Source organism: Homalodisca vitripennis, chromosome 7 (assembly GCF_021130785.1).
Source record: "Homalodisca vitripennis isolate AUS2020 chromosome 7, UT_GWSS_2.1, whole genome shotgun sequence".
NCBI lineage: Eukaryota > Metazoa > Arthropoda > Insecta > Hemiptera > Cicadellidae > Homalodisca > Homalodisca vitripennis.
Genome location: NC_060213.1, coordinates 56,402,663 through 56,425,867, shown reverse-complemented (window position 1 = coordinate 56,425,867; position 23,205 = coordinate 56,402,663). Strand labels below are relative to the sequence as shown.

The window sequence follows — 23,205 nt, the reverse complement described above, 5'->3', positions numbered from 1 at the left end:
TCATGTTAGCCTCAAGGCGTTCAAAAACCACACCGTAATTGCTCGTTTTGCTACTTTAATTAATGAAATATGTTTAAAAATATGATACTAGTATGTTAATTTCTCTAAATTATTAGTTGGGAATTTTACATTCTCGTTGTAGAGTTACAAATGCAGGTGTGAAGTCAGCACCTTGAAGTAAAATTTAATATTTTTCATTACACAGCGCGTCGAAATTAAAATTTTGAAGTATTTCCGCCTGCTTTACTTCAAAAAGCCACCACCTTCAGTGAACAGATGTTAAATTGAAACTGTCTATAATGCATATCCATATGTACAGGTGAGCTTTCCCTCGATTAGCTACTTTATCTCTGGCTGCCAGCTTGTTTATATTTTGATGTTATTTTTGTTTCCCTCATTGCTCAGACGAATATATTTAATTGACAATTTTGGTTAACATCGGTTGACTAAAGATGGCTTTCCGCAAGGAGGACGAAATATTTCAAGAACTCAATTATATGAGCAATTATACGGCGCTGTGTATACAGGGAAAAAGTAAACGTTATTTGTAAATGTTATTGATTCAGAAAATTTCTAAAATGACTGAAATTATGATTAAATTTATGCTAGAGCCCGTTCTACTCCCGCTGATTACCTAAGTACTAAAAATCACGAGAAGAACTTGGAACTTGAATGCACAACTCTAACTTGGTATCCTTGGTGTATATAAATACACAAGTGTTCAATCGTAAATATACGCATGTATAATCCTTGAATATTCGTAGTCTAGGGTAGTCAGAGCATCACCTTTGTGAAGAAAAAACTGTGAACCTTGAGTGTTCGATTCTAACTTGGTATTCTCTGTGCATGTAAATAGACAAGTGTTCAGACGTAAACATAAGCGTGTTTTGACTAGTCATGACTAACAGAGCAAAACCTGGGCTAAGGAAGAGTGTAACTATAATGTAAGAGTTTGATTCTTACTAGGCATCCTTGGTGAATGTAGATACAAAAGTGTTCATACGTAAATTTACGCATGTTTAATCCTTAACTAATCATGATCTGAGACTGCCAGAGCAACAGCTACGTCGAGAGAGCATGATGAAGGGTTAGTGTTTCATATATTCTTGACCACATCATGAAGCAGTTTTCAGTATAGTATAACTGGTTTGAAATTTTCTATTCCATAAAAGTTTTAATACTTATGGATGTTTTAAGTTAGGTTTTTCAAAGGATGACACTAAATGAGAACACTAAACATTTGCATTAGATTGATACCGGGAATGTAATAGTTTGAATGAAACAAAACCATGAAATATCTTCAAAGCAAAGAGTTTTAGCTCTTTAAGATGATGGAAAAATTGTTAAGAAAAAAATCGGTAATTTGTTATAGTTCAGTGATACAAGGAATTAGTAACACAGATTCCTCAGGTGGATAACTAACCTAAAAATTAGCTAGTAACTAGATTAATATAAACAAATTATACTAAAGCGTACTGACGAGCTCGTTTATTTATGTATAGATTGCAATTGTGTTACTAATTATCCACCTGAGAAAGAGTTCTGTTTGCAGATCACAAAACGTAGTGTTATCGATTTCTTAAATTCCTGACTACCGGCAAATATCCTAAAAAATTGGTTAGCCATTCCTGTTTGAAAATAAATGCTCTGAAAACAGATAACGTAGAAATCTTTCAGAATTTCAAAAAGAATTATTGCCATTTAAAGTTTCGGTAGTTTTCAAGTTTAAGTTAAAATTTATATAATCTTTTAATCATTTCCAAGAAATTGCAGTTAGAAGAAATACATATACATGATAAACACTTAAGGGGATTTATAATAAAGAACTACTTATGAAATTACACTCGTACAAAAACATGTAGTTTTTATGGATATTGGACAATATAACATTTTTCTTTATAAATGAGTGTCTTGGTGAATATGGTGATCATATAACTTACTACGTTAAACTTTTACAATTCCTTTTGGAATTACAAGAACATTTCTTTTCTTTTGTCTTTAGAAAAGGCTTCATAGAGAAGTCAAAATAGATTTGAATATTTTGTTCAAAGAAACATAACTTATAAAACAAATATTACAATGTTTGTGCACTAGGAAGTAGTTTAAAATCTAGTGATTGTTTTATAATCTTTCATTAAAAATAATAGAACTGCTCGCTCGACGGTGCGAAATTTAAATTCAATTTTAAATTAACACTGTTATACCAGGTTTACAAATGTGTCAATGTCAGGAAGCTCAAACTATTGAAAATTGGCAATTTCTGCATGACGAGGTTGAGCTATAGGAAAGCTAAAGGGGATGTTCTGTATTAAATATTGTAAGAAAAGTTCTTTGTGAAGCCCTTTTGGTTCTTTAAATTTGATAAAAATATTTTCCACAGAGCTACTAACAAATAAAACTACGCATGTAAATATGGTATGCACAAAGAACGGTAAGGGAATCCTTCTGGGGTAACTTTCTGTTAGACAATCCACCAGGAATTAATCATCCATCAGGTCGAATTAAAATGTACAGTGTGAAGTCATTATCCAGTTTTTCTAGAGTAATAGTTGGTCAAAGGCTACGAAACTGTAATTGATGGATTTCACAAGATCAAACCGAGCATCACTACCTCTCTCTCTCTCTCTCTCCTCTCTCTCTCTCTCTCTCTCTCTCTCTCTCTCTCCTCTCTCTCTCTCTCTCTCTCTCTCTCTCTCTCTCTCTCTCTCTCTCTCTCTCTCTCTCTCTCTCTCTCTCTCTCTCTCTCTCTCTCTCTCTCTCTCTCTCTCTCTCTCTCTCTCTCTCTCTCTCTCTCTCTCTCTCTCTCTCTCTCTCTCTCTCTCTCTCTCTCTCTCTCTCTCTCTCTCTCTCTCTCTCTCTCTCTCTCTCTCTCTCTCTCTCTCCAAGCGGGAAATGTGGTTCTAGGACACCGATCATATAATCTAGTATTCGTTCTTATTATATCTTTCTGTTCCGTAATCCCATTGTGTTCCGCAGGAGGGTTTCAATCCTGGCTGGATTATACCTTCCTGTTGAACCTACACTGGGTGCAGCAAAAACCGATTTTGTTCTGGGCAAACTTAGGAATAATGTTCTTTTAGGAATAAGTGAAATTTATAAGTTTCACATCCTAACAGAACAATCCTATTGTGTGGTTTTTATTCTAGTAAGAAGTTTCACTCGTGTTAAAATTAATATACTAACATTTTTGCACAATCTTGAACTTTACACAACCTCAATGTTCGTATGAGTGAAAGCAATCTCAATAAATAAAAGTTAACATTTTGCCAATAGATATTATTAGAACTCAATAGAAATAGTATTTTCAATGTGACTTTGCTACACAAAATGTTACAATGTTGCACCAAAATTATAACATTTAAGGAAATCTTAACCAACTACAATTTTCCATATTTACTATATTTAAAACTATTTTTCTTTTGTTTCCAATTTTCAATTGGAGAGCGAAGAATAGGGAATAAATTAAAGTTTTTATACATAAACCAAAATATATATTTGCACACGAATATTCCAACTACCTACTGTTTGATTAATACTATACCTAATATAGAAAACTTGGAGTAAACTTGTTATTTCAGCAAATATAAATAAACTCTTTTATCATACTTACAAACGCTTTATCATAGTACAGCGAAATAATGAAAAATGTAGGAACATTTCGTGTCTTTAAATCCAACAAAAAAACGCAATTAACCTTCTTTTCTTCACTATCTCCCATTTTCGCTAAGTTATTTATGGAGAAATTTGAGCAAAAAGCCTTAGATTTAACTCAGTTCTTATAAAAGATTTGGTGGAGGTATTTGGATGATGCATTTGTGGTTTATCCTCATGGAAACACTAAATTGAATGAGGGTTTTAATCATATTAATAGTATTTTTCCTTCCATCCGCCTCACAATGGAAGTGAAAGTCCAAAACAAGCTTTCTTTTTTTGGATATGTGTGTATTAAGAGATATGGCACATTCAAAACTATTCAAAATATATGCAACAGTTTATTATACTTTACAGTATGGAATAAGGGAAAAGTTAATGGTTTTGGCTAATATCATTAAATTACATTCATAAAAATACAAGGTAGAAGTACTCTACAACAGTTCCGTAACAGGCTTTGCAGAGGGCGCTACAACACAAGAGTGCGCTTAACTCAAATCTTGTCAGCAAATTTTATATTGACTTCCACTCGATTATGTTTTCCGTTTTCGAAATGAAAGTTAGACTTGCTTATATTCCATCTGATTGTACTTAGCATAAATTTATTTATTTTGTTTTTTTCTCGTTACCATCATAGTTACCGATAACACCGAAGTAAAAAATTTTCTAAGCTCAGCCAATTCCTATACAGTAATACGTATCATGAACGTACTCAGTGTTGCCAGTTTGAAGCTTCAAGTAAACTTCAAGTTTTAGGTCACTTCGCTTTCGATACATCGTGCGGTCAGACAGCAAAAATGGTATTTTCCAGGGACTAGAGTAATCAGCCAATTACAAGCTGGAGGAAAATTTTGTTTAATTTTTAGTATAATTACATTTGTTTTGGAAATATCTTTAGTTATCATACTGCATGAAGTTTGGATCAATGATTACTTCACAATTAATGGTTAAAATATTTATGTATATTGTTATAAATATCATATTTATAAATTGGTATGTAAATATAAATAATTATACATATAGATCTGATCGAGTAATATTTTACGTTGCATCGAGATTTAATTATAAAAACTGAAAAGTAGACAGGAACATTGCAGACATCAATTGATAACAGAAGAGATACTACAGATGATGTCAAAAACAAAGGCAACCTACTAGATCGGGACCCGAAAAGTATTTCTTATTTATTAAGCTGTCTGCATACTAGCCTTACTGCCTTGTTATCAGTATTAGTTGTTGTTATCAGTGGTTGTTGATGTTATCAGTTTGCACAACAACCAGCCCATATATAATTATCAGGTACATTGGTTATGGTTGAAGAGATTAATAAAAGTGATAAGAAGTGTACGATAACAATGGAGCTTGTTAGTGGATACGAGTGAACGAATTGTCAGTGGTACGCTTATATCTTACAAGTTATTGCAAAAAATCAAGGCCCGATTTTATTTAATACCGTCTGAAGGCCGGGCACCCAATTAAAGTTTTCAGTCCACCTCCATATACAAAAGGTAGGAGGAGTACGCCTCACCATTTGTTGCGTAACAACTAACAGGATTTTCTCATTTAACGTAAAACGTTTGCTGATAGCTGTATGCTACAGTGTCATATGATTAAGTACAGTCTGTTTACAAAGTTGCTAATTCTACGATTTTCTCGCTGCCAAATTGTTTACCCAAGGGGAACAATGTTCGCATACCGCTCAGCCAAATTCCATGGAATGACTTTCAGTATGTTTTTTTTGTAAAGAATTGAAGCATCATGAAAAATTGTAAGTCTACAGGTATGTTCCTTTTCGACAAATCGTTCGGACACACAGACAATTATGTTTTGCCAATGGCGCATTCTAGTGATATTGATTCTAGCAACGTCGAGCGTGGCTGCTGCTTGGATGGTTAACCGTTGAGCGATCCTGTCCTTGGAAGCAGCCTGCCTGTCCGCTGGCGGTACGGAAGTCACTTTTAAGGCGTTAGTGCTCAGGTTGTGTCCCCTAATGGGGGCCCTAAATTCGTCTGGTAAAAAAAGACATTAGTTTCTGTACGTTTTTTACAGATAGACAAACATAAATTAAATTATTCCAGCCCCTACCTGCGTTACAGCTTAGCCAATTATTTTGTAAAACATTTCTTCTCGGCTACTTCACAATAAAGACTCTTCATTAAAACTATCTAAATGGTAACGCATGTTTATCCAGGTTATGACTCATATAAAGCACAATGAAGTATTTAAAAACTCATACAATTAAAAAATACATTTATTTCATTGCTACTATTTAACTGGTAGGCCTATAAGGCTTCAATATAGTGAAGCTTTTAAATTTTTGAAAGAAATATATCAACAGGCCAACCATTATTGAGGAACTGAGAGTACATTCTTAAATTTGTGTCAAAGTACGCCCACCCGCCCACCTGTGCGTTAACTCTTGCTAGAAAGGTTATAGTGACTTGAAACTTGGTACATAGGTTCCTCTTGGTTCCATTAAGAACTATTGATTTTTGGGGTCAAAAGGTGAAAGGTTACGTTTATTAATTCGATATTATGCTGTATCATAATACTGTCGGCGTTGTATACATTAAAAATCAAAATTAATAATGCGTTTTAAATTTAAAAATTTCAAGATAACAGAGATTTATAGCAGTATATTATTATCCATATTTTAGTTGTTTTGCGAACGAAACCCAATGATTAGAGTTGATCCAACGAGAACCAATGTTCATCGATAACAAATAGGATTTTAAAAATATTTGAAAGCTGGGTGTATTGATAAGTAAGTGAACGAAATCTAGTGGATAGAAAAAAAGTGTATTAAGCGGATTAATTTTTTTCTCGTGGATTTTGTTAATTTACATACAAGTTGTCATTGACATCGGGGAAAGATTCAAGTTCAGTTAACAATCCCTGGAGAGGGACCCGGTCACGTGACAGGACGGACGAGAGGTCTGCCTGATTGTGGACATAGTAACGAGGTACTTGTGGAACTTCGTAATGACATCAAATTCTGACTCTCGACACTCTGTGTAAGGGTGACACGTCATAATGAGGACATCCAAGTCCTATCTGTCTATTAACACCTTAAATTTTATCCCTCATAATTCCATTTTGTAATCTGTGAGCGTTTTTAACTTTTTAGATTAAATTCATAGATAGTAGCATTGAATCTGGTATCCAATAAAGAAGTGTGCGCGGTGCGTGGTGGAATGAGGAGATATTATTTGTGGTTCTGTTATTGCTGTATATGGCTGACCGATTTCTTTACTTTTAATGAATTCAATGAAAGGAGAAGTAAACCACACCGCGTTTCGCATAGCTGGCTTCGTTGCATGCACAATGTCAAGTCTACTAATTAAAATCATGAGATGTCCTTCAGACAGACCGATGCAACGATCCAGATAAGAAATATCTACAGCCTCTCTCTCTCTCTCTCTCTCTCTCTCTCTCTCTCTCTCTCTCTCTCTCTCTCTCTCTCTCTCTCTCTCTCTCTCTCTCTCTCTCTCTCTCTCTCTCTCTCTCTCTTCTCTCCCTCTCTCTCTCTCTCTCCCTCTCTCTCTCTCTCAATGTATCTCTCCCCCCTATTGTATATGCAACTAGATAGAACTAATTCTGTTTACATCTGTTTAGATCTATATCTAGATCTATTTAGAAGCAAAGTGTCATGCAAAAGTTAAATAGTAATACTTTTGTTAACTCGGATTTTATAGCAGTGAATACACCACTGCACACTGTCACCAAGTGATGATTTATGTGTTAGAGTAGTTAGACTGTAATATGTGTTAATATGTCACATATTTAAAATGCCATATGATTGTTATCAGTTAAAAAAAATTACTTATTCTGTAATTTTCTTGTTTCCTTCACGGTTACTCAAGGAAAATGTTCGCTAACGCTCGGACAAATCCCGTTGAGTGCTACGCACCATAATCAAATACAGTGTTGTCTACCTATAATAGAAATTACGTTTCATAATAATGTATAGGTTAGTTCTTTCTCGAGATATCGTTCGGACCAACAGACGGAAATTAAAGTTTTCAGCCCCACCAGTGATAACTTACGCTAACACTCAGGCAATTATTATTTAATTCTTTACAATGTCAGAAGAGATATGGAAGAATACAGGATGAATGCGTAAGGGAGACCTGTATAATCCTTCTACTTTTACTAGTCTAGCCTTTCTAGACAACAACACTTACGTTTAGAAATGAATTTAAACTATAGAAACAGTAAAACATTTTTATCCAACATTTATTTTATAATCTAAAGGCTTAAAAATAGTCACTTTATTTGACCCAACATGTTCTTGTCTTAAACTATGACGTTGTTCGTCTGTTTGTAGTTGCTACTACTATTGAAAGAAAGATCACCTATATACTTGCAATTTGGTATATAGATTCCTCATGGTCTAAGAAACACTCTTATTAAATTTGGGGTCAAAGTTTTAAAGGGCTAACCATCCGTCTGTATATCTGTGCAATAAAACTTGATAGAAAAGCCCTAGAGACATGAAACTTTGTATTACGGTTTCTCTCAGTCCAAGAAAGAACTGTATTGATTTTAATTCAAAAGTTAAAGGACCATCCGTCTGTCTGTTGTTTCTCTCTGATCCGTCGATATTTCCTTGTAGCGCTTTATTTTGAAAGATTCCAAGTTTGAATGTGTAGACTAAATGGACCAGTTTGCCCGATATATAAAATTTAATTTCAATAAACATTGAATCACAAAAAGTACTTGCTCAGCCGGGACTCGAACCCGGATCTCTCACTTGCTGGGTGAATGTGCTACCACTACACCACAGAGCCCTTACTTTTTATGATTAAATTATTTCATATTTGGCCGTATCTGTCACACATAGCCGAACTAACATATGAACGGAAGACCAAATACCTGTCAAACAACTTTTACTTACATTAATTAAATTTATATAAATGGCAAGAGCCGAATTTAATTTCAATAAACATTCGAGTCCAGGCGGAGCAAGTACTTTTTGTGATTCAATGTTTATTGAAATTACATTCGACTCTTGCCATTTATACAAATTTAATTCATGTAAATAAAAGTCGCTTGACAGGTATTTGGTCTCCGGAAATATCTTAGTTTAGTTATTGAAACACACATGTGAAAGATATAGCCAAATAAAAAATAATTGAATCGTAAAAAGTAAGGGCTCTGTGGTGTAGTGGAACACACTCACCCGGGAAGTGAGAGATCCGGGTTCGAGTCCCTGCGGAGCAAGTACTTTGTGTGATTCATTGTTTATTGAAATTAAATTCGGCTATTGTCATTTATACAAATTGAATTTACATATTTATTATATATTTATATTTATTTATAAAGGACTAAATTGGGCAAATCTCAAATTCCTCGAGGGTAAGAAAAACCGGTCACAGATTTCCAATAAACAAGAAAAAAGCCAGTTCTATTCACCATAACAATTGCTTTGAGGATTTTTATCAACAAAAACAAACTATAAGTAAAATTAAACCTCGTGATAATTGCTCAAGAAACGAATTTAAATCTAAGGAATTATGAATTGGCACATTCCATAGATTTAACTTTTCCTAATTTACGGTATACCACTTTACTCTTTAGATACTTATCAAGGACATTTCCTCAATTATAAAATTGTATTAAATTATTTAGCGTTAGAAATCAAAAGTTATCAAATTTTATAGAACATTTCAACATTTGTTTTAACAGTGGTTTCTTCTTTTGTTTGTTAATTTTTTACTATGTACTTGAAAAGGTTGTTAATATACCGAAATATTATACGATTAATTACAGTTTTCTTTCAAACTGTTCTGATAATATACATAAAATAGGTATATGTATATACAGTATTTTGTGCCCTTCTCTCCTCGTTTCTAATGACAATACCGGTTGACCTCAAGGGATATAATTCCCACAACGTAATACATGCGGAAAGGTAATATTGTAACTTAATCTATCAAATGGATACAAAACCTATTAGCCTCAGTCAAAATCAAATCAAATCAAATCAACATTTATTCCTTAAACAAATGCATACTTTAGAAATACAAATTAAAATACAGGAATAATCCCCGCAAAGACTGTAGGTCTGTGAGCGGGGAGAGTTCAACGGAACAGTTGCACACATTAATCTAAAAATACAAAATAAAAAAACTTCTTACACATGGTACTTAATTAAATATACATTGTAGGTTTACAATTTAAAATAATGTTAACTAATATAAATATATTCTAAAGTATATAATAACTTTGTACTATTTAAAATATTTAGATTATCAAGTTTGGAGTATCCATCAGAATATGCGATGCTGACATGTTACTAGTAATTATACTAAAAGAAAATAAAATTATGTTAAAAATAAGGAGAACGCAACAGCCTCTCAGCAGCCTCCCAGCCAATGCGGTACAACCGTCGACTCACCCTCTGTTTGTAGACAGCCACACTTTCACTCTCCATTTTTAATTCCACTGGCAAGTTTCTAAAGATGATTTGAGCAAGATAAAAAGAGTTAATAAGTTCTGAACCATGATTTAATTTAGGGTTAATGAATCCGTAGTTAGTCCTGTGCTTTGTTGTATAGCCATGCTGTATTTCTCATAAAATTTCAATCTTATTGATTTTGATGTATAATAATAAATTTATACAAAAACATCAGTAACAAAAATATCAGATTAATAACTTTCACTTACAACCCCAAGAACTATCATGAAGCCGTTTTTACGCCAAATAAAGAAAACAACTTTAGGTACATTTTCAGGGAGGTGTAAAGGGATTATAAATGAGTGCTAGGGTCAGCCAGACGGCACGCCCTACTTCCAGGTCTGCGAAGGGTTGCGGGGGGGAGGGGAAGTTTTATCGCTCCGGGGTTCAAACTTGAGCAAACTTCGAGAGGAAGCGCAAAGTTGCTAACAGTTCTCCAAACATGCTGATGTGCGCTTCCCTAATGTGATGATCTGTTCTTGGCAATGTTTGCACTCGCGCCGGGTCCGGGGAGTCGTGGAACTTAGCGGATCTAATATTTCGCTCCAATTTCGCTAATGACCGAATGTAAAGTCTGAATGTAAATTATCTACATACAATTAATTATTACGTTGATTATTCGACTAAAATAAATGTGAAGTTCCACGAAAACGAGCCCCGAGTCATGGAAATCGAGTTGGAAGACGAAATGTATGAGTGCTTCTAGTATTAGGAACAAAACGTCGTATACAATTTTTATTGTAGAGTGATCCAGTTGTAATTTAATTGTATTACTCTGACAATTTTACTGCGTCATTCTGTTCAATAATTTAATTGATTTTACAAGTTTCATATTTTGTGTTTTTTTTTTTTATGAATGTTTACTGGCATATCGGATGAATTGTTTTACGCGATATACATTCAAAAAATGATAGTAGACACAAAATAAAGCAAAACGGTTCATATAAACGTATATTCTATCTCACTTCGTTTAATGTCTGTCTGTCCATAAAACTTACCTAATAATATCACCACAAAAGATCATGATTATAATACAAGACAGAGAGACAGACTTACATACCCAATCCATAGAACTAAATTATTTGAAATGTCCCCTTATTACAAAGGACTAAAATTTTACAATAAAATTCCAATATCTCTATTCTCTTTGCCTCCAGAAAAGTTCTCTATAAAATTAAAACATATCTTAATAGAGAAAGAATATTATTCAGAAGCTGATTTTCTAAATGATGCAACCTTCATTAATTAAATTACCCCCAAACATATCAAAACATTTTAATGTATATATATATATATATATATATATATATATATATATATTAAAATATTTATATATACATATATATTCCACTGTATTTATTTTGTCACTAATTATTTTTAAATGTGTTTTATGTTTTGTAAATTATTTTATTTTAGGATCATAATAGCTACATCTATCTTTATTTAATTTTAATATGAATTATAACCTGTACCTGTACCATTAGAATTTAATGTTTTATGTACATACTGGATTACTGTTTGTGCGATTAATGTTGATTATTTATCAATGAATTATTAATTATGTTTATAACTTTTTTTATTAGGATTAGTATATTTTTAACTATATTGACGAGTCACCTGTTCATTGTAGATATTATCTACTACAATTATGTAACGTTAAGTGACATAAATTTCTGATTCTGATTCCATATGAACTATTATCTAAAGATATCACATCTCAAAAACAATTTGTGGGAATGCCCTAAACTTGGTATTTATGTTAATCAAAGGATCCTTAACCAAAAATTAAACAATATCACTTTCCATTTCTAAATGTCGATATGTATGTAATAGTTTTAAAAATAAATAACTCGAAAACTGTTATTCCTACTGCAATTTTACAAGACTAATGTTTTGTTGAAAATTTAATTAAAAATCCAAAGGTTCCGTATTAGTTTAAATTTGATAAGAATAAAAGAGTAGCGGCTATTTTACGAATGAGATAGTAATAAACCTCCACCCGTTAGATCCAAATGGTTTTTTTTAAAGTATGGGTTTCAGCATCATAAACCGTAGTTTTTAATTAAAATAGAACATTTACACAAGCAGGTAAATTAATTTATTACATAGATCCATCAAACTTATTTATCTGTAAAAGTTGAGCAGGTATGGTCAAAAAGTTCACGTTCGTAATTGATTTGAGGAGACGGTTCACATTCAACAGTGTTTCAGATCTTTCCTTACAGACTTTGGGTGCTGTTACTTAAACCCATTAAAATGATGCAAATTTTATGTATTAATACAGGCCTAGGTTTTCCTAGGATTAAAAAATGTTGACACGTCAAAATATCAAAGTAAATTTCACAAAAACTATGGTAGAACGACAGCAAAAACAATGCATAGATACATAAATTGCATTTTCAGTTCCAAAACGCAATACATTTGGTTATTTGCTAACAAGCAAATGCATTGTTGTGCATAACAATGACGGGCTGGTAATGATTACTAGCGCACTTCTGAAGTGGAATAAAATTAATTCTAAACATACACACGGTTTTACCCTAATAGGGACATCACGATCCCTTCTGATATGCCATCTAAAAAAACATCTGGGATTATGTAAAAAACTATTTTATGAAATAACTATGACTGTATTCCTATCTTTAATACCTGTGGAGCTAAGCAAACACTAGGGCAACACGGCGATAAGGAAATTATATCACATTTGATCACGCAGTTTCCGAAATTTCAATAATATCTTGAAAAAAAAAGAAACACTTAAGAACTTCTCTTATAATTACGAGAAATGGCTTTCCCACACGTGCAAACCCTATCCAGGACTTACTTTTATTCAAAAAATAAAAAAAATATTTTCTGATCCTACGTAATACAATGAACGTTTTGTTTAACATGTTGATATCTCCGGAAAATTTGAATTTTGTGAAATTTGACGTTAGCAAATGAATATGACGGGTGTGTTGATACCAGATGAAATTTGTTTAACTTTATGTTCATAATTGAATCAAATAGATACAAATATTACAATCACTGTGACTAACCATTTATGAAGTTATACATATTGAACCGATGTAAAATAAACGATGACATAGTACGAGTATTAAGTCCTGGTAGTATTACATTTTTTTTATTAAAGGAACAGTACTCAAAAATTTGTAAAAATATTTTAGAGACACTACTTAGAAATCATATTGTACTATTTATTAGATCGAAGAAAAGATGACAGTATGGTATTATTAAAATCATGAATACATGTCTTCCCTCGTTTACTGTTGCTAATGAAATACATAGAGGAATTAAAGCTGAGAAACCTGCTACCTCGTACTGACTATTACCAATTTTGCTTATCTTTTTGAACATTTTGTTATTATTTTAACGTTTTTAAATTTGACTTTAATGCAGTAGGTAAACTAAAAAACGAAGGAATTATATGAGTGGATAAACTGAATGTAGTATAAACAACAATCGAACCGTAAAAAATTATCATGGGAGTTTTTTCTCAGACGAAGGGATAAACTGTAAAGGCAGAGCGAGAAAAGTAACTGTATCTTCATGAATGGTGCTTCAGTTAACCCTGTTTACTGTCTTTTTCATTTTTAGGAGAAATTTTATTTATTTTAAAATTAATTACAAATAACTTAAATTATTCTTTTAGAAAAAATTCCAACCATACCAAAGCTATTCATTTTGATGTTTTGCAATTTGTTGTATTTAACTCTCGACAAAATCACTTAGGGATTATTATCTCTTAGGGATTTCCATTTTGAGTAGATTTACATCTCATATTCAAGACAAAAATACTCGGTTTGACTCAGATAAAAAAATAAAAATAGAAAATTCTACTATGGTTTGAATCAGTGAGTATAGTTCCCTCCCTGCTTATCAAACATCCTTATCAAAATTTTTCAAACATAGTTGAGGTTAATTATAAGTCAAATTATTTATAAAAAAATTAAAGATGAAGGAAGATTGCTCATAAAGATAATTTTATTTGAAAGCCCCATATAGGATATGAGTGAGTATAGAGAGTATAATAGGAGTATATATACTTACAATAAGGGCCAGCCTTCCGCGTAACGGCAGAGCTCTGGACACCAGGAGCGATGACTGACTGACTGAGTAGACCCTTCGCTCCTCCTGTAGTATACACTAGACTGTTGGCCTCCGAGGTGTTTTGCGTGCCTTCTTACTACACCGGCCGTCACTCACCCTTCCACACTTTCTTCCTTCTCCGTTTCCTCTTCATCTTCTTACTATCCGTTCTTTCCAGCCCGTTCCAGTCTAGATGCGAGACAAAGGTTGGGTGATTAGTGGGGAATAAAATGTTGTAACTTAATATCTCCTCTTTTATACGTAGTAAGGTCAACACTATCTTTTCCATCCTACTATTTTGTCATCACAGTAAACTACAAAAAAGTGCAGAAAATATGAAATACACGAACTGGAAGGATTAGAAATAGACTAATTTTTGGATAAGGAACAAATCTGTAACTGATTATCCATTGGCAGGAAAATTAATATTGTATCTGACTTTTCTTGAAGTAAAATTTTCCTTACTAAGAAATTGATCAGTCACCTTAGTTTTGGTGAAGTTTTTGAAAAGGGTTAAAAATTTGAAGTGATAAGTTGTATCTCAAACTATAAATTTTCTAGCTTAATACACTTAAAACCGACCGTCAGAACATAAATAACAGTTATATTATCGTAAGACACTTAGATAAAGAGACAGATTTGCCATTGCAAGGAGGTGTATGGTTAGCTGACACTGATCTAACGTTTATTTACTTATCTGTAGTTAGTTTTACGTCCATAAAGCTAAGAAAGGTATGATCCATGAAAAATGATAGTTTCATATTTGTAATCATTTTGGAATCCTCATATTTTGATCTCCACCCAAAACAGCACGAATGTTGGTTATTTACTTTCTGAGAGGAAATTTATTTATGTATTTGAAGAAAAGCCAGGTTGTGTGCTAATATAATGCAAATAAACTCTCAGGTCTTGGAATATGGGTCGTGCTGATCCTTCCTCTGCGTTTACTCGATTTCGTATACATAAAAAAACCCCAAAATTCGACAACAGTTTCCTTAAATGGCTCACATGATGAAAATACATTTTCCATAAAAATGTATTATCAATTTGAATATTTATACATAATCCAGTTTTCTAATAAAAAAAACAACTTCGCGAACCTGTAAAAAGTTTAGTAGCAAAATCAAGTAAGACATGATTTTAATTTTAGAACAAAAGTTATTAAAAGTTGATCCCTCACAATCTATTAATGACAAGATTTTAGAGAGTGGACAAATATTTATCAAATTCAGTTCAATAGTTTCGGAAATATCGGTGGACCAACGTAAGAAAGAGGCATAAAACAGATAATGTAAATTGTGAGTAATGCTCATAATTGTAAAGAATTTTAATTTAATGGTAGGATGACTAATAGTGTAATGTTTTAACTCGATGGGTATTATCATTTTGTACCTATTTTATAAATGCTTATGTCCGTAAAATACCGTAGAGCTTCATCACATTATATTACAAGTGCTTTCAATAAAAAAAAACCACGAACTTCGGCTTTAATATTCCACCACACTGGACTAAAATATTTCAAGTCCTACTGAAATCACTGGAGCTATTCTATCAAATATCGTGGAGTGTTGCAGTCAAGGTTAATTTATTCATTAGCACTTATAAAGCCTGTTTCAATCTCCAACTTCAGAGTCTCAAAATACTGCTCTTTAAACTTAAAGTCCAATTATTCGAAAATGGATCAGTAGATTAGAATAATGTATCTGTGACTCACAACTATCACAGTAGCGTTTGATATGTTATTTATGGATTTGACTATGAAGTTCCAGTTATTCAACTGGAAATGCGTGCAAAACCGCTGGTAATTGTAAATACATAAAACACGAACAGACTTTAATTCAGCTCTTAACGGTTTGTTTTTGGTTATATTTCAAATAATGTATAAAAAGAAGGTTTGTACTTATACATTTTTGCATTGGATTCATCCCAAAAAGGCGCATCGCCTTAGAGTTTGGGATGTTCAAAAACGCAGGTCACAATGCTATAGGTACATTCCTAACATATTCAATGTTTATTAGGTATTGTTCATAATTTAATTAGAGGGGCGGTAAACTTCTGAGTTATCAGTTCAGTTATATATGTTAAGTGTAAAAAAAAGAAAATTAAATACGATTTTGCGTGATGTATTTATTCATGTATAATGTTTATCCTATGATCATAGATTATCAGCTTTATATCTATAATTATAGGTATATAATGGTGACTAAAGTATTTTCCTAGAGTAATTTTACTAACATGAAAACTCGTGCTACAGACAACAACAACGATCTTCTCGAGAACGTTTCTTTCTTATGACAAATTGTTATGAAAAGATATAATCCGCTGCGACTAAATAAATATATGTTGCATTGTTTACTTTTTTGAATGGTTAAACTATTTTTTTGAATTTACCCACAAATCCCCAAAGTGGGAAGACGAATTTAAATTTGTACTACAAGTTTCTGGAAATTGAATCCCGACCTATTATAGGTCAAATCGAAAAAAGTGATTATATAATTTGCCTCAAGTTTAGTAGAATACAGCATTGTCTAAATGCTACGTGATATCTTTACAGCGTGATTATGTTTATGCTACGTAACGTACTGGTTGAATTACAAGATGTTATTGTACCCATAAAATAATTAAAATTAACTCCAAGCTATTACATTATTGCACGTCTTGCACGTCAGAAGCGCGGACGTGATGTGGTCTAATTCCCAAACAATAACGACTGTCCTGCACGCGTTTTCTGGTTGTTTGAAAACTTTGCTCGTCATTGAAAACTTTTATAATGGCATCTATTCCACTTTTATTAGATATGTGAAAGTAATTGTAAGATATCCTCATATGCGGAACCAATTCCGTTGAGCGTCTCGCAGGAAGTTTAAAGGCCAGCGGGTGGAAACCATGAAGCTGAAGGGCAAAACAATACGTAACAACATCGATATCTTTACCACAGTGCTCGGCACTTGGTTCAGTAGTTTCCAAGATTGTAATAATTGCTGTAAATCCTTAAGAGAAGTGTCATCCTTTTGTGCATCATTATTAAAAAACAGTTGACATATTGACGCAATTATGATTTATTACTTTAAAATTATCTTTTAATTCTCTCAAAGACTAAAGATTGCACTCTTAAGGGCTTACACAATTTAAATTAGTTCTCTCTCATGAGAATCGGATATATTTTCCAATCAAAATTTGTACCCAAAAAATCTCGATCAACCGAAACCTGATTAACCGAATTTCCGGATTAACCGAATTGAGTATAAGAAAACAGATTTTTAATTACACAAATAAATAACGATTGCTACAAAAAATGCAGCGTATAGTACATATCTTATATACACTTATAGGTGTAATCTACAAGCATGCGGATGTGTTTCACTATTAAAAGGACAATTTTCTAAATTATTCAGTATTTCATCAAATGCATTTTTACTGGGTAAAAAAAAAAAACAAAAATCATACGTTCTGTAAATAAAAATACACAACAACCCACCCTTGATCTTGTTCGCCAGAAAACTAACCCATCCAAGATACCTGAAAAAGAAGATTTAAACCAAATGTGAGAAAATTTGGTTAAAATTGTTACCTGTAAAATGTACACAAATCTTTGAATCTTTAAGTAATCTTTTAGTATCTTTAAAAGACTGATCACCGCCTGGCTGGTGGAGGTGGGGACTGATTACGCGGAGCTGCTAATCTGCCCTGAGTATGCATGAATATGTCAAATTGCTGACTGACATCATCTACACAAGCACTGCGTCTGAGCTGGTCTCCCTCGTCCATGCGAGTATTGAAATATTAAAGTATTAAAATATATGCAAAGCCCATACATTTTTAATTGAATTTATTTTAAATTGAACTTTTTATCCTATTTAAAATTAATTTAAATCCGGGGTTTTATTATTAGTTCATACTTTATTTTTATGTTTTAATTCATTAATGTTTTTAAATTGTTTTTTATGATAAAATATTTTTTATAAAGTAAATGGTCAAAAACATCTTTGAACCTACATGAGGAAGAAAAGTATTTCTGTAGTGCTAGTCAAATACGGTGGTTGATGTATTAAGTGTAGTTACAACTATTCTGTAGCAGTCTTAGTATGCACTTATTTTTATTAACGTATACTGTACATATATTTCTAAATTTATTTTGTTCTTTAGTGTAATGTGTTTCTTTTTTTATCTTTCTTTCTGTCTTTATATATATATATATATATATTATATATATATATATATATAAGTCATTTGACAGGTATTTGGTCTTCCGATCATATGTTAGTTTAGTTATTTAAACACATATGTGAAAGAAAAAGCCAAATACAAAATAATTGAACCGTAAAAAGTGAGGGCTCTGTGGTGTAATGGTAGCACATTCACCCGGCAAGTGAGAGATCCTGGTTCGAGTCCCGGTGGAGCAAGTACTTTTTGCGATTCAACTTTATTGAAATTAAATTATATATATATTATGTAGTAAGCGCACAGTATTTTAATGGAACTCAGAGCCACGCACAGGATTCGTCCCATGTAGCTCTTTATTCATATTGTAATGTGTGATTGATTGGCAAATAAAGACTTTCTGATTCTGAAGTACCTGTATAAAGCCTATGATCGATGCACATGTTTGAGTACTGTTAGAGTGAATAATTCATTTTCCCTGTAGGAATTTGAAGTATATATGAGAATAATGGGTGAAATAAATCCTGTTTGGAGTACGCCACATTAACGTCGCGCAACGGACGTCGCTCATGTCTATTTCATGAAAGGTAACGTTCATTGTATAAAAATGAAGCTTGATACAACATTTCTAGCCTAAAGTTCTGTTCGTTTTCAAAATATCGTGCGGATAGACAGACTGAAATAACATTTTCCAGCCCCTCGAGTGATAAGCTTCGCTAACGCTCACCAAATAAAATTGGATTTCTCTGTTTAACTCAACCGGTGAAATGTTTGTTAGGGTATGATGTAAACAACGTTTGAGTAGATCGGTTATTTGTTCGTGTCTTCTCCAACCCTGAAATAGATCTGAGAAACATGCATGTTTTGGTTGTGTTAAGCTCTGTTTATACAAAGACCGAACAATATTTTTAAAACCGCTGAGCGTACAGTAACTGTAGCTGCAGGCAATACGGCCAAACACCTGATCTTCAAAGTGTCTTTTATCGGTACTTCTACATTGAAGGCCGTCTTGTGACTGGTAGATTTAAAAGGATAATGTAGTTTGATTGTAAACATGTTCATACATCATCTTAATTTTTAATTTAAAGCGTGATTGGTTATTATGCTTAAAACATTAATAGAATCTTTTACGAAAAAAATATGTGTGTAGGCAAAATACGTATTTAAAGAGGGAAAAGATTATTTTCTGATTGACTATTTTCTGCTGGTATCTCCTCTCTCTACAGTGTCAATTGTAAGTTTGCTTGCATTCACATTATTTTAATCTGTGATTATTTTCTCATTCTCTCTCTCTCTCTCTCTCTCTCTCTCTCTCACACACACACACACACACACACACACACACACACACACACACACACACACACACACACACACACACACACACACACACACACACACACACACACACACACACACACACACACACACACACACACACACACACACACACACACACACTATCTCTCTCTCTCACTCTCTCTCTCTCTCTCTCTCTCCCTCCCTCTCCCTCCCTTCCTTCTTCCTCCCTCTCTCTCTCTTTCTCTGTCTCTCTCTCTCTCGCGCGCGCGCGGCATGTGTAATTACAATAGAACGTCATTATTTTTGCGATATTTAATATTCTCATCCTCATTTGAACTCATGCATTATGAAGTCATAGCTAATTTGTTTTAGTCTATTTGTACACCTTTATTCTATATTTGTCTTTGTTTGTATCATCATCCTCACGCTTACTAGGGTATAGTTTTAGTACAATTTATGTTCCGCATAATTAATTCGATTTATTATAAAAAGTACATATAAGATTTTTATTTTTATATCTCTGTGTCAACCCAATGATTTTCTGTGAACTCCGATCCACCCATAGGCTTAATCCCATGTGGGATCTTCTCGTGCATTGCCCTTTATTGTTATGTTCATAAATCTATGAGATAAATAATGAATTTGAATTTGAATAATTTTGATTTAGCTACCGCCATGTGTAGATTCGAAATACAATTTTTGTTGCGCAGTAGTTCATAGAATGAAATGTGATTTTTGACAGAAATAATATAGGTGTTGGCTCTGGTTAGTTTCTTTATGATGTAATACGTGAAAAAATTGAGTTGTTAAAACACAAATACCGTATGGGTCCTCAGCCCACTGTGGACCGGACCACCTTGAATTTCACACTGATAGACAAACCGATAGATAGCTGTAACTGTCGCGGTTACAGCACGGCGGCCCGTGGTACGACGCGTTCGTCCATTTAAATTAGTTTTTTTTGCAGCCCTGGAGAACCTCTTTTTGCCACAGATCGGTGCCGTTTTATTTTCAACCAAAAACGATCTTTGGCAATATATAAATAATATTATCACTTGGCTTGCGTCAATGTTACATCACTACAGCAGCCTTGTCATTGACGTTGCTTGTGCGATTTTGTGCTACATCGTCGTAATACGAGGTCACGTGATACGTATTACATCATCCACGTTGTTTCTTCGTTTCAAATAAATAAAGGCATTTCAAGTCAGGTGTGTTTCATTCTATTAGAGTATTAATTCGTAGTTATCTTTTGTTGTCGAAGTTTCTTTAGTAGCTGATATCTTACAAGTCTTGTACTCAAATATTCGGCCACGCGTAGTATATATACGTACTCGTTATACGACAAGTACTTTAGAAAATAATCAAAGTTATATGAAATTAACTGTGTTACATTCCATCAGTTTATGAAGATGTTAACACTATATTTTTAATCAGAGTCTATTTCACGTGAAACATGTCTTTAACTTGGGTGTTTTTAATTGTATAACAGGCTTAATTAAATTATATCATAGCAAAATTGAGGTTAAGTGGTGGTTAACTTTATAGTCCTAACTTCGCCTCTAATAAAGACATTTTCATTTAATTTCACCATCTTAATGGTTCCTTTGTGTTGAGGTGGCAGTCTAATTTGCACTGATTTTAATTATACCAATTTTTGGTTCATAGAAAATCGATATTATTTAATTCCAAATTAAACCTATTCAAACTATCCATTTCACTGATAAATGCCCCTGTCCTAGGAACGGGGTAGTTCTTTTGAAACAAACCGTATTGTTTTAATTCAAAAGAACTAAACTTTCGCAAAGCGACGTTTTTAGTTTATATAATAACACTAACTTGTCTACATTTTAAAGTATTTATTTTGTCTATTAAGAAAGCGTCGTTATGTACGCGTGAAGATTCGGTCCAAGTTCGGTCTAAATAATGCAATATTCCAGAGTGAATCCACTTAGATTGAACAATTAAGCTTTGAGAGGACAGTAAAAGAGACGTTAACAGAGGAAAGTTTCCAACGACTATGACAATGCTCGAGACCACAGATGATCTTAACGGCCTCCGCAATCCTGCCAACTTTGTCATTACACAATAGTAAGAGTTATACTTTTAATTACCTTTTTATTATTGCTTTCAATACACTAGTATATCGTAAATTATTCTCGAATTCTGCATAAAATGTAAGAGGAGTATTATTTTATTCTATGTAAAGCATGCTTTCTGGTTTGTTTTTATAATGCATATGCCAACATAGTGAATCTAAATTCAGTAAACATGCAGTAAACATGCTTCTACATGTAGAAGTTAACTAGTTATAAACCTGGAAAATGTGAATCGGTTTCAGAATAAAAAGTTGTGTGTTGTTCTGTTATTGTACAAGCCAAATGAACGTTTATTAAAACTAAGATGTATATATTACAATATCATTGTAGGAATTGTTATGTATTGGAGATAATTTGTACTATGTAAAAATTGCCAACATCCCATTACAATCAATAGTTTAATTGAAAAGTGACCTTTCGTCTTAGTTGTAAACAGTCATCTTATTACATGGTACTGAATGGATTTGTTATTTGCAAACAAACTGTTGAAAATGAATTTGTAGTAATTCCAAAATGCAAGGATCTAATGGAGCCGTACAGTCATTTATTATGATTGGCATCTATTAGACATAGGATAAAAAGAATAAAAATTGTACTTGCTTAAAGTGACCCGATTTCAAGTATATTCTGGATTTTACGTGAATAAACCTTCAAGACTAGTATTTTCTAATTTATATAGGATGATAAGAATATTAAGCTTTCAGGTATATAATAATGAGTCTTTACCAGTCAGGATTGGAATACTCTTAAAAGCTCTTAATCTGGGGTAGGAAATGCTTGATTTGAATTCAGTTCCGAACAAGAGGGTGATAAATAAAAGTTATTCAAACAATGATATATCGCTGACGCCAAAGAATGGTTAATTGCAAAGAAATTTAAAGATTCTAGGATCGAAGTTTTAATTTTTTGGCAGCAGAGTATTTGCCTGAACGCGAGTAGACAAAGGCGGGTATCTGACTCCTTTTTAGCAAATATTTTGCTGATCCTGGTAAGCTGAGACCTTGACATTTCATTTCGAAATATTTCCACTTTTTTGGATGATTAGTAGCTGTTATAAAAACATTAGTTGTATTTTAACGAGGGCCTTACATGCATTCTCTTTGTTTCAGGTTTCCAGAGTAGAGTTGCTAAGGGCGTTCACTGCAGTACCGGTACCGTTACAAAAACTGTAACGTAGTCAACTACGTATTTGACGCAATACAGTAACTCAAGTATATTCATTATGACCATTCGCCGCAGTTGGTGACCACCTCACCCTTTATGTGTGTCATCACGTAATACAATAGCTCAGGTACATTACTCCTGACCATACACCACAGTTCACCCCACACTTCGGGTGTGTCATCACGTAATACAATAGCTCAGGTACATTACTCCTGACCATACACCACAGTTCACCCCACACTTCGGGTGTGTCATCACGTAATACTATAGCTCAGGTAC

The 23,205-nt window shown here is 33.1% G+C and overlaps 1 protein-coding gene and 1 non-coding gene across 2 annotated transcripts in view; both read right to left on the bottom strand.

The window, feature by feature from the left end:
- LOC124365827 (elongation of very long chain fatty acids protein 7-like) overlaps positions 1 to 14,269 on the bottom strand; it is an 89,233-nt gene extending 74,964 nt beyond the window's left edge. Inside the window, exon 1 of the mRNA XM_046821876.1 lies at positions 14,162 to 14,269. The gene's annotated coding sequence lies outside the window, so the exon portion shown is untranslated. The remainder of the gene's footprint in view (positions 1 to 14,161) is intronic.
- Trnaa-agc lies at positions 8,371 to 8,441 on the bottom strand. Its single transcript has one exon. It is a non-coding gene; the product is annotated as a tRNA-Ala (tRNA).
- Positions 14,270 to 23,205: the final 8,936 nt, after the last annotated feature.